The sequence below is a fragment of the Grammomys surdaster genome, unplaced genomic scaffold (genome assembly GCF_004785775.1).
Source record: "Grammomys surdaster isolate TR1022 unplaced genomic scaffold, NIH_TR_1.0 209, whole genome shotgun sequence".
Classification (NCBI taxonomy): domain Eukaryota; kingdom Metazoa; phylum Chordata; class Mammalia; order Rodentia; family Muridae; genus Grammomys; species Grammomys surdaster.
This window is the reverse complement of record NW_021604654.1, coordinates 670804-682978: the sequence shown is the minus strand read 5'-3', so window position 1 is coordinate 682978 and position 12175 is coordinate 670804. Positions and strand designations below refer to the sequence as shown.

Sequence of the window (12175 nt, the reverse complement as noted above, 5' to 3'; positions counted from 1 at the left end):
AATCCCTGGATCACCAAGATTGTTTTGTGTTTGCTTTTTTTTTTTTAATCTTTCTTTTCTCAGTACTTTCTCTTTTTTAAGATTTATTTATTTATTATATATGAGTACACTGTAGCTGTCTTCAGACACACCAGAAGAGGGCATCAGATCTCATTACAGATGGTTGTGAGCCACCATGTGGTTGCTGGGATTTGAACTCAGAATCCCTGGAAGAGCAGTCAGTGCTCTTAACCACTGAGCCATCTCTCCAGCCCCTATGTTTGCTTTTTGTACATCTATCTATCTATCTATCTATCTATCTATCTATCTATCTATCTATCTATCGAGAGGAGGGGATGGGGGGGGTGGTTCTGAGACTCAAACTCATGACCTCAGGCTTGACAGCAAGACTCATCTTCTGAGCCCTCTAGCCAGCCCTTATTTTATTTTTATATTATTGAGATAAGACTTCACTATGTAGCTCTGACTGGCCTCAGACTCACTATCCTCCTGCCTCAGCTTCTTTGGTGATGAGATCACATGCTGGGCTATGCTCCTGTACCTTTCTTTTTTTGCATGGTGTCACAGGCAGATGTGATCCCGGCCATCGCCTGCAGGTGGCAGCATCGCTGCAGGAAGCGGTGGGAACCTTGCGGGCGCAGAGGCTCGCCCAGGCAGACTGGATGGGTGAGGAAAGAGCCAGAGCCAGAGCCGGAGCAACATGCCCGCAGTGGTTAGAGGCCCAGATTCCGTGGGATAAAATGGGTTCCGATGGTGGTGTCTATAAAACTACACTACGGAGGGACCCTGGGTGCCTGCCATCCAGCTGTCTCGCAGTCACACTTCAGGAAACTGAGTTGGGGTGCGTGCTGTGTGGACTAGGAGTTTATCTCAATAGCTGGGGTCCCCGCAGCAACGCCTCCTGTGCACATGGGGTGTGTGCTGGAGCCTATGTTGAGCAGAGAAACTTTTCCTAAATAATTAACTCGGGGTCCTCCTTAGGCGCCGTGGCCTCAGCCTGGTTCCCTGTGGGGTGGAGAGCAGCATCTGCCCTGCCCAGAACTCCCGCGTGTCTCCAGACACCGCTGCGGGTCGCGGGGTCGCAGAGCTGCCCAGGTGCCCTGGATCCCTTGCTCGGCCCTCCTCTAGAACCTTCGGGCGGCTCGCTTGCCCGCGCTCATTCTCAGCAGTCTCAGACGACTCCAGGCCCCATTGGCCTCCCTGCGGATGACATCGGACCGACAGCCTTCCTTGCTCCCTTCCCGCCCTTGTCTGCAGTGGGCAGGAGAGTACCCCCTTGGAGAATGAGAGCTGCGGAGGAGGCATGAGATGACACCCCGCAGCGACACTGAGACACTCCCCTCAGCCCTCCATCCTCCGCACCCTACGGAGCATCCCAGGGTGGGCACCCTGTCCACAGCATCCCGGACTTCCACCCACTCCACGCGTAAGGTAACAGCCACGCGTGTCCCCAACATCACCCAGGATCCCGTCGTGGAGACTGGGCGGGCACAGGCATGAGGGGGTGACCATGAGGAAACTTCTTCACGCACAGCCATATGCTCATATTGCCCAAGTGCACGCAGCGCCCCCAACGTCCAGACGGGGGCATCAGAGCCCCGGGGAATGACGTCACCGACGTCAGGCACCCTGGTGGGGGCCCGGCACCGAACTCCAAGAACGCGTGCTTTTAAACACTACGCATGACCACCAATCTCAGTCAGACCCTCTAAAAAAATTTTTAAAGTACATTTTTAGCGAATTTAAGTCTCAACAGCCGTGGCCCCAAATTTCATCTTTCCATCAACTGACTGTGACGCCTAGACTTGAACAAGCCAGGTGGCGGCGATGGCGGCGGCGCACGCCTCTAATCCCAGCACTCAGGAGGCAGAGGCAGGAGGATCTGTAGTCTACAGAGGCCAGCCTGATCTACAGAGCGAATTCCAGGACAGCCAGGGCCACACAGACAAACCCTGTCTCAAAACAACAAACAAAAAGCCTTGCCCAGTGCATCCTGGGAACAGGCTGTCCTAGAGAAATTTACATAACTGTTGATTCATAGGAAGGCCCATCGATCACGGTTCTGTTGGTTTATTGGAACCGGGGGTCCTACTATGCAGTCCGGGCTGGCCTCGAACTCAGTGTGATCTTGGTGTTAATCTTCACTGACCTTGACATTGGCATTGAATCAACAAGGAAACTGCCCATCTGAGAGAGGAAGTCTACACCTGGTAAACTGACGTGGGACCCACCCTGACTGTGGTGGCGCCATCACACAGGCTGGGGTCCTGGGGCTTAGGAGGAAGGAGATCACAAGCTGTGCCCGAGTAGTCACCTCTCTCTGCTTCCTGAGAACCCCGCCTCCCTCACACCGCCACGCCCACCTCACGCCGCCACGCCCTCCCTGCCAGGATGGACATCAGAACTGTGGCCAGAGTAAAGCCTCTCTGTCCCTTAAATTGCTTGTGTCACAGCGACAACAGGAGTCGAAACTAGGACTCTCAGCTTCCCAAACGATTAGCTCAGGGGCGCTGCGCACACGGTCCTGGGTCATCTTCAGTGGGTACTCTGGGCCTTGAAGATGCTCAAGAGAAGCCCCCATCCCGCTACATGCCAGGCGCTTCCTGAGCTGGGGTAGTCACGTGTCCCTAGACATGGCCCAGTGTCCCCTGGAAGACAAAATCACCCTCAGGTGAGACCGTTCTTCCCTGCACAGCTCTCAAGGTGACAGGCATACCTCTCTAGCAGGTCGCAGCTCCTCCGCAGGGAGCGAGTGGGTGGGCTGGGCTGTCTGAGCCCCCTTCTCTTCCCACGCTGACATGGGCACGTGGCGCAGGCACCGGTCTCCTGCAGGCTAGATATAGCAAAGCGGGGCCCTTCTTTTGTGCCACATGAAGCTGTCAACATCATCACCATAGCAACCATCTAAATATGTCACCCAGGAACACTGATTGCCAAGGCAGGGAGCAGAGGGTGACGGCTCCTCTCTGGATGGGGTGCGGGGTGCAGGGAACAGAGCACTGAAGCACTGGGGACCAGGGTGTCAAGCGAGCTGGCTGTGACGAAGCCCTGAGTGGTCAGGACAGAAGGACACTTAAACTTAAGGACTAAAGGCCAACCAGTCACAATATTTTATGCTTCGGGCACTGTGGTCAGGTTGAAATGGAAGTCCTCCTGCCTCAGCTCCCCGAGTGCTGGAACAAGTGCGCCCAGCTTCCCGTTTGCTCTTGAACAATTCCTGTCCGCACCTTCCAGCCTGTGGCTGGCAGGGTCCAGGCAACCGTCTCCATTCAGCTGGGAGGCAATGGAATTCTACACAGTCAAGATGGGGTCTCTCCGGGGTACCAGGCACACTTCGGGTGGGGGCGTCCCAGACCCTGCAAGTGCTCAGTGAGTCCCTAGCTTCCACTAACTCCATGCCAGGGCTCCCCTGGTGTGATGTGGCCCAGGATCCAGAGGGAGGAGTCACCCCACAGCGACTGTTGTGTGGAGACAGACACCTTGATGGTGGCTTGGGGTCTGTAAGTCTGATAAATGGCCCATGGGACCCACATGGTGGGGAGAGAATCGACCACTAGGATTCATCCTCTGACCCAGGCACTCACCAAGGCGTGAGCAGACAACAGAAACAGAAGGAAACAACTAAATGTAAAGAGAGGCTCTGTCCAAAGGAAGAGGTATGTGAGGACTCACAGCCACCTTGCAAAGATGCCTGATGGCAAACACTCACTCACTCACTCACTCACACACACACACACACTCACACCCCACATGACACACCACACCACTCATATATACATACACACACTACACACACCACACACACACACCACATATATGACACACATACTATACACACATGACACACATACACATCACACACACACACCAAACACACATACACAGGACACATACACACACCACACATACACAGGACATACACACATGACACACACACACATGACACACACGCACATGACACACACAGGACACACACACACAGGACACACATACACAGGACACACACACACATGACACACACACACAGGACACACACATACACAGGACACACACACATGACACACACACCACAGCTTATAATCAGGGCGGCTGTGGCTCCTATCAATACCAGTTTCCACTGGTGTTCCATTGCAGTGCTAGGGTGGAACTAACTCCATGCACAGCAGAACTCACAGCAGAGCCGGGACCCAGCCCCTCACTGGGAGATTCTGGGTGGAGGCCTCTCGGGACAAGACAATAAGGGAGGATATTGGGGCAGCTCCCAGGGAGCAGATATTTCTGAAACCTCTACTCAGACATCCTTAGCACACACCCCAGGCTCTGACCTTGGATCAAGCCAACATCAAAGTCTATCAATAAGGTGCTAAAAAGGGGCTCATCAGACCCTGATTCCTGTCTGAGGAGAGAGGACGGCCATCCTAAGACCTGAGTCATGGAAACACCTTTGCCCTGGGCTCCTCAACCAGCTTATTCTCGATCTCTCCCAAAATGTCAAATTCACTTAAAAAGAAATGGAGAGAGAAGACGTACAATTAGCTTCCAGAGGAGACTGAAATGGGAGCTCGGCTCCCATGACTCCGAACGACACGATTATATAAACTCCTGAGATGATGCTAAAAACAGATATGCAAATTAGAGAGGGTGGGTCCAGGGAGGAGACAGGTAGGGGAAATGGACCCCATGCAAGGGGGCTGTGCCGGAGGGCGCTTCCCAAACGCTGAGGTGGATCAGGGCAGCACCGTGCCACACATGCCACACACACAGGTGGCACATGAGCCTGACACTCCTGGGCCGTGCACAGGGTGCAGCTGGGGCTGCACTGACAGACGACAGCCGCTTTATGGGTGGAAAGTGCTGGAAAACCAGAGCCAGTCAGAATTCTTGAAAACAGAAGGTTCTGGAATGGTGGCCATGCAAGCCTATAATCTTAGCATGGAGGAGTGGGGAGGCTGAGGCAGGAGGATTGCTGTATGACGTCAGCTTGGGTGACACAGTGAGTCTCTGATTAAAAAACAAAAAACAAAAAACAAAAACCACAAAGCTAGCAACAAGGAATCGCCCAGTGGTGCAGCCTGAAAACCCTAGCTTCTTAAATAAGAGGGTGACCAAGGCTAGCCTCGTCACAGAGCAAGTTCAGAACCGGCCTTTGTGTCAGAAATAAAAAATGGAAGGGGCCAGCGAGAGGGCTCAGTTCACAGAGGAGCTTGCTGCCACGCCTGATGACTGAAATTCATTCAGCCCAATCTCCAAGACAGGGTCTCACTCTGCAGCCCCGACTGTACTAGAACTCACTATGTAGACCAGGTTGGACTCCAAGTCACAGAGATCCTCCTGTCTCTGCCTCTGTCTCCTGAGGTGGGAGTGCTTGCCTGGCATACATGAGGCCCTAGGTTCAAACCCTAGTATTGGAAACAAACAGAAACATGTCACAGCACTGCATTCAATAGCACAGATTTGATCAGAACTCAGAGCCCATGGGTCACATGTGGCCTTCAATTTGCTCCTGTCACAATTCCCACGGCAGAGTGACACTTGGTCCTTCACCGCTGTCTTGGGCCAGGTGTGTACAGCATCAGGAGAGCTGAGAAACAGGAACATTGCCACCAAAGCCACGAGTATCGCCTGAGATACCGCAGTGCACAGCCTGGCCTCCTTGTAAGTTTGGAGCCCCTGGACGGAAAACTCACATCTTATCAAGGGAGCTGAACCTGGGGCTGCGTGACCGCATAGCTCATGAAACCAGTGTGATGGCGCTCACCCGCCTGTCACCCCTGCACTCAAGATGAGGCAGGAATTTGGGGACAGACAGTGAGTCTGAGGCCAGACTGGGCTATGTGACTGACATCCTGTCTCAAAAATCCAAAATGGACTCTTCTTGCTCTCAGACAAGTAGATCCACCAAGACCTCTATCCCACACTGTACCAGTGACAGGGCTGCGCTGTGAGCCCCTCACACTCTCGTCCAGTCCAAGAGGCTGATGACCCGTGCCTGCACTGGGGACCCACAAGACTGACTCTGCAAGGCCACTCGATAAACCTGCTGAGCTCTGGCTCTGCATGGCTGGTTTTCCACAAAAGCCTCTCTCAGGGCAGTCACCGTCCCCTGAGGTCCCTGCTCCTCCTGGGCTCTGTACGGTTCCTGGCCCCAACTTAGCCCAGGCCGATGACACCCACCCCGTCCTGCATTTGTGGCAATACAGGTCCGTCTGTGTCTGAGGTTTCAACACTCAGCATTAAGTTACCCAGCCTTCCAGGCTGAACATACGATGCAATCCTGACGGCTGCCTTGATTTCTGGAGTGAGGAAGGGCAGCCAAGACTCTCCCGTCAACCCAGAGGCTGTGAGCTCTAACCTTGAGCAGCACGGAGGGTGTGTGCGCACGCACATGTCCTTCACCCGCAGCCTGCAGTGACTGTGGGCCCTGCCATCCAGCACTCAGGGCTGTTTGTCTGGCAGGGACAGAGTGGCTGGCCTCAGGGCGAACTTGAGATGAGCCCCAAGCAGAGCTGGAGAGACGACTCGGGGGTTCAGGGCTCTGACTGCTCCCGAAGAGGACCCAATTTGGCTCCCAGCACCAACACATTGCTAACAACTGGCTGTAACTCAACTCCAGGGGACCCAATGCCTCCTGGCCGCTCCAGGTCCTCTACACAGGGCACCACACAGACAGACGTGCAGCCAAACACCCCGCTCAGGAGATAAAAAGAAACGTGTATCACATATACATATTATGTAAATACATAGTTAATATTAAAGAACGGCTGTGGCTCAGTGGGTAGAACACTCTTAGCATGAGTGTCACCTGGGGTTCCATTCCCTACATGAGGACCAAAGCACCTTTCTTTTTCTCTTTCAACATTTGAGGTTTGAGGATGTTATGGGTTCATCACTATGAAACTCATCGCCAAAAGACGCCATCCAGATGGCTGTCCTCTCTTGTCCTATCTGAAGGCATCCCACCCCGTCCTTCACTCTGCTCCAGAGCACAGGTAACTGGAGGTGAGGGACACAGAGAGCACATGCACCACCCAGCACTCAGAAGGCTTAAGCAGGAGGATCAGAAGTTCAAGGCCAGCCTATAAGAAATTCTATCTCGACTTCTGTATGCCCAGCCCCCAAGCCAGTAGAGTTCAATAAATTAGCGGTTGCACTTCCCTCTAAGCTCTTGAGCAACTCTTTCTAAGTGGAACACCATCGTGTGACATTTCTGGAAGCATCAGAGGACTCTGGTCACACACAATAGCCCAATAGTGCAGCCTGGCGACACGGAAAATTGGCCCAGCATCAGTGGGACACCTGAGGAAGAAGAGCTGAGAGTGATTCGGAATTCAGGTCTTTCAAAAAGTTTTCAGATCTGGGTTTTGCAAGGGTAGATTTGGCTCTCGGGCGTGTATGAGGCAGCTAACACCCTGTAACACGTAGCCCCGACATTGTGGGTTGAAAGGACTTGCTGTCTGTTATATCATAGCTCCCCAGGGTGGGACTTTTCTGGTGGTCCCTGGGTTACATGGCCACAGCCTCTCCAGTGATCCCCCTAGATGTCTGTGACATCATCCCAACACCTATCCAGCAACTCCAAAGAGCCCAAACAGAAGATCTGCTACATTGTACTGGAGTCTTAACTCAGGAGGGCCTGCGACAATAAAGCAACAAATGTTGTTTTAAGTGTGGGAAGCTGGTTCTGCTTGTTACACAGCATTGGCTGACTGGCACAGTCTGAGACTCAGGTCCTCCCTTGTGAGACTGCAATCCTTGAAGGCAGTCCAGAATACACGGCTGTTCACACGCCCTTAGTATCCTCACTCTTCAGAGAGTTTCTCTACTTAGCCAGGCTTAAACATTGAGCATTTTTGAGGACTCTGTTGCTTAGAAAATGACACCATGCTGTTATATATACTGTGATACTCCTCTTAAAACAGAAGTATGCTAACACCTCCCCGTCTGGTTGAGATGAGAATAGGCTTTTTAAAAATCTGGAGTTTTACACACTCGGGGACAGTCACACTATCACACGTAGAAAGTGCTACAGAGACGACGTCAGACTGTGCGCAGCTGCAAACCATCTACATAGTCTTCAATGAACCATTCTCATACACAGTCACGAGCGAGCACGGAGAAAACACATCATCCCCTCCCCCAGAACACAACCAACGTGGCTGTACCCTTCTGGAACACAACACGCCCGATTTAGCTGTGCTGTCATCCATTCAAGCAGCAAGCGCTGCGCTGCAGGAACCTGGCTGTGTGCAATCACTGAGCTCAAGAAAACACTAGCTGGGCTGGAGAGATGGCTCAGCGGTTAAGAGCACTGACTGCTCTTCCAGAGGTCCTGAGTTCAAATCCCAGAAACCACATGGTGGCTCACAACCATCTGTAATGGGATCTGATGCCCTCTTCTAGGGTAGGGTGTCTGAAGACAGCTACACTGTACTTACATATAATAAATAAATAAACCTTTGGGCCAGAGCAAGCGGGGACAGAGAAACAGGGAGACAGGAAGGGGAAAAATCAACAAAAGAAAACACTAGCAAGGGACCTCAAGACCAAATGGGTCTCATGTAGCCCAGGCTGGCCTCGCTGGCTGTGTAGCTGAGGGTAACCTTGAACTTCTGATCCTCCTGCCTCCATGCCCCATGTGCTGGAATGGCAGATATATACCACCAAACCCAGCCACAAAGAACACACCAGGTTAATTTAACTATTAAATATTCTGAAAGACACCTCAGAGGTTGGCACGTTTGGAAAAAGGGACATATTCATGAGGTAAGAGGGCATCATGGCAAATTAGGAAAAGTCCTAAACTAACTGGCAGTAATCTGTATAACCAGACAGACAGGACTGACACGCAGGAACGGCAGCAGAGGCTGTAACTGAAGAACAGCCCAGAACCCACAAATAGAAATTATAGCAGCCATAACCTGAAGCCCCCAGGCATGTAGGCCAGTGCTCCACCCCGACCACGCCCCCAGCTCCTCACTGGAGAATCGGGCTTCACCCCTGACCACGCCCCCGGCCCTGGCCTTTCAAACTGAGGAAATCTCTGCGGTTTTGAGCACCCTCAGACTTTGCTCTTACATAGGGCATCCTGCCGTGGTTTGGTTTGGAGATGCAGCCTCCCCCTCACCCACTGAGGCTCGCGTGTGGATGGCTTGTTCTCAAACTGATGGCGCTGAGGGCCGGTAACGGGATCCTGGTAGGGCTCATGGGTGAACCCATCAATCATCGATCATCATAGGCTGTCAGGAGGCAGAGCCTGGTTGGAGGGAGTGGGCTGTGAAGGAAGTACCTGCCACGCCTTACACTCCATCACAACAGAAGCCACGCGGAAACTTCCTAGTTGTCTGTCCGTCTCAAGCTCGGCACAGGGACTAACCCACACTAGGCACCTTGTATAGCCCCTCCATCCACGGCCTTTCCTGGTGCCCCTCCTGGGTAGATTCTCACAGCCCCCACAGCTTGGGGGCCGCAGAGCGCTGCAGGTGCTGATCCTGCTTCCCCAGGCTCCAGGCTCTGCAACTGAGGGGGTGATTTTCATGAGGGATGCTAGGATGCACACTCAGACATAGAGACCTCACATTGATGTCCCCAAAGCACCCCAAGTCTCTCACTCCTGAGCCACTGTCAGCCCTGAAGGGAGGGACAGATCTGTGTCACTGCCCCAGAGGAAACAGGGCCACTTAATTACTCCTCCAACAACGCTGCCGGGATCCTGGTCCACATCCCTCGTGGAGGGAGCACGGCATGAGTTCCAGTCTGTGCAGGTCTGCCTTCTGGGTCAAGGGCAAGCCTGTTCCTACAGATGAGTGACCAGAGGTCTTGTCACTCTGGGGAGCTCCTGGCATAGAGGGTCTTGAGGGTAGAGACAGTGCTCGGTCCCCTGCAGTGCCTGAGATGCCCGGCGGGCACGAACATGCCACAACCTTAGAAAGCTTGCACGCCAGAGTCCAGGCCTTCCATCGGGGCCCCCAGCCTCCACCAGGCCACCTTCCCCACCCCAGAACCAACAGTATCCACTGATGTGCCCCCCCCCCCGGGTTCTAAAGGAGTCACCTGAGTCCAGGTATGGCTATTGCCTGTGGGTCCCTTAATCCTGTCACTGGTTTAATAAATATCAACATATTAGATATACAATAGCCATATTAACTTACTGTAGGGGCACGGTTTCAGTCTGTCAGAGTAGCCTAGGCTGGCCTCAAACTCAGAGACCCGCCTACTTCTGCCTCCCGAGTGCTGGGACTGAAGGACGGTGCCATGAAACCCACCTTATATTTTATCTCCTTTATATCTTGCCCTCATGGGCTCCATTTCTGAGAGCATAGTGGTCATCACCTCAGACCCTATCTTCACTTCTCTGTCAGCTTCCTTCCAATGACCCTGAAGTTATCTGGAGAATTGGACATTTCCTCTCATGGAGTTGCATGGCCAGTAGCTGTCCACCAGGCTGGCCAGCCAGGGAGCCCAGTGTTTACCTGTCTTCCCCCTTCTAATGCTGGGGTCACAGACACGTGCATTCACACACAGCCTCTACATGGGTGCTGGGGATTTGAACTTGGCTCTTCACATACACAAGTCAGGTACACTGGGCCATCTCACCTGCCCCCAGGACCTGCTTTGTCGGTGCAGAATCTGACAAGCATTTAACTTGAGGGACACTGGAGAGGAGGGTCCTGTGCACGGCCACAGAGGCCAAAGTTCCATCAGGACAAACTTACGGGACACATTGCCACTCCCATCATGGGGACAAACACAAGCAGAGACAGCTATCTGGAGCTGGCTGGTTCCACAGGAGTAGGGGTATAGAAGATGGAGAGGGGAACTTGAGCTTGAGGTTGAGAATTGGCTGGATAGCCTGGGCTATAGCCACCCTCATCTTTACAGACACCCCAAAGCTCGAAACCACTTCAAAAGACCCACGGATGTACAAAGAAAACTCAGGGCCACAGGAGATCCAGTCTGTGGGTTTGATGGTGGCTAATGGTCCCGTTGGGCACTTCCTTCAGACCTCAGACCAAGAAAGAAAAAAAACCACTCACCCTTAAAAAATAAACCAATCCTGTATACATGGTCCTAGCAGGGGTGGGTGTGGGTGGGGCAGAAGTAGCCTGCAGGAAGAAACTGCCCTAAAAACGCTCAAACGCTTGAGTGACCCCACACACAACCAGGGCTCCACGCACAATGAAACAGTATCAGGCTGGAAAACAATGGCCGTGCGAGGGACCAGCTCTGTGCTACCCCAACTGGGGAGGCTTGGCATGGATGAGCAGATTTCAGGGACTCAGCACAAGTAGGCCCAGGAGAGCCCCCCCAAACACCCCAACTCAGGGTGCCTGAGGATACCATACTCAACCACTTTGAGCTGACATGAAGGAGGCTGGGAAACTCAGGGGGCTTGGCCACAGCTTTTACCTGGCTAAGCAGTCGTCCATCTCAAACTCCTGCTTGGTCCTGTTCCTGGGCCCCAGGCCCCCTAAGAACCCGGACCCACCTCTCTGCCCCAAAGCAATTATTTTGTTGGGTTAAAAATATTGTTTTGCATGTGTGTATACAGTGTATATATATAGTGCCCATGCACAGTACACGTGTGTGTCGGCAGAGGATGCTGGGTATCTTCCTCTACTTCTCTCTACCTTATTTCCTTGGGACAAGCTTCCTCACCAAACCCAAAGCCAGGCTGAACTTTAGCAAGCTCCTCCTGTCTCTGGCTCTACAGTATGGGGTCACTGGTGTCTGTGTGGCCATGCCTGGCTTATTATGAAGGTTCTTGAGATTTGAACTCGCATGTTCATGCTGGCGCAGTAAGCAAGACCCACAGAGCCTCTCTCTAGCCCTCTGTAGCTCAAGCTGGCATGGAACTCACAACCCCCCTGCCTCAGACCCGAGTGCTGGGATGATGGGAAGGCAATGCTACATACCTAGTGTGTCCCTTAGGCACATACACACATGTACACACATACCACACACACCACATACACCACACACATACCACACACACCACATACACCACACACATGTGCATGTGCACACACACTACACACATGACACCCACACACACATTCACACACACACTACACACGACACACACACACCACACACATGACACACACACACTCACACACACACTACACACGACACACACACACACCACACATGACACACATACATATACACCACACAC

At 52.9% G+C, this 12175-nt stretch overlaps 1 protein-coding gene across 1 annotated transcript in view; it reads right to left on the bottom strand.

Annotated features, from left to right (window-relative positions):
- Gng7 (G protein subunit gamma 7) overlaps window positions 1-12175 on the bottom strand; it is a 57304-nt gene that overhangs the window by 41453 nt on the left and 3676 nt on the right. The window lies entirely within an intron of this gene.